The sequence below is a fragment of the Eurypyga helias genome, unplaced genomic scaffold, assembly GCF_000690775.1.
Source record: "Eurypyga helias isolate BGI_N326 unplaced genomic scaffold, ASM69077v1 scaffold33506, whole genome shotgun sequence".
Classification (NCBI taxonomy): Eukaryota; Metazoa; Chordata; class Aves; order Eurypygiformes; family Eurypygidae; genus Eurypyga; species Eurypyga helias.
In genome coordinates, this window is record NW_010257786.1 from 4844 (window position 1) to 5338 (window position 495).

Consider the following 495-nt stretch of genomic DNA (forward strand, 5'->3'; position numbering starts at 1 on the left):
GAAAGGGGGGATGATCAGGGACCAGACCAGGACCAAGCCGGGATGCTCAAGGACCAGACCAGGACCAAGCCGGGATGCTCAGAGACCAGACCAGGACCAAGGCAGGGTCCTTGCTCCCATGGGTCCAGCCCGGGATGGGGAAGGAGCGGTGCGGGTGCCCAGGCTCAGCCACCCACCCCACACCCCGGGGGATGCTGTGGGGCCGGCAGCCGGGCCCGGCGGAGCGTCCGCGATGTTCGTGGGGAGACAGGCAGAGGGAGCTGTGCGGGAGGAGCAGCCCGCAGACCAGACCAGGACCAAGGCAGGGTCCTTGCTCCCATGGGTCCAGCCCGGGATGGGGAAGGAGCGGTGCGGGTGCCCAGGCTCAGCCACCCACCCCACACCCCGGGGGATGCTGTGGGGCCGGCAGCCGGGCCCGGCGGAGCGTCCGCGATGTTCGTGGGGAGACAGGCAGAGGGAGCTGTGCGGGAGGAGCAGCCCGCGCTCCGGCTGCAA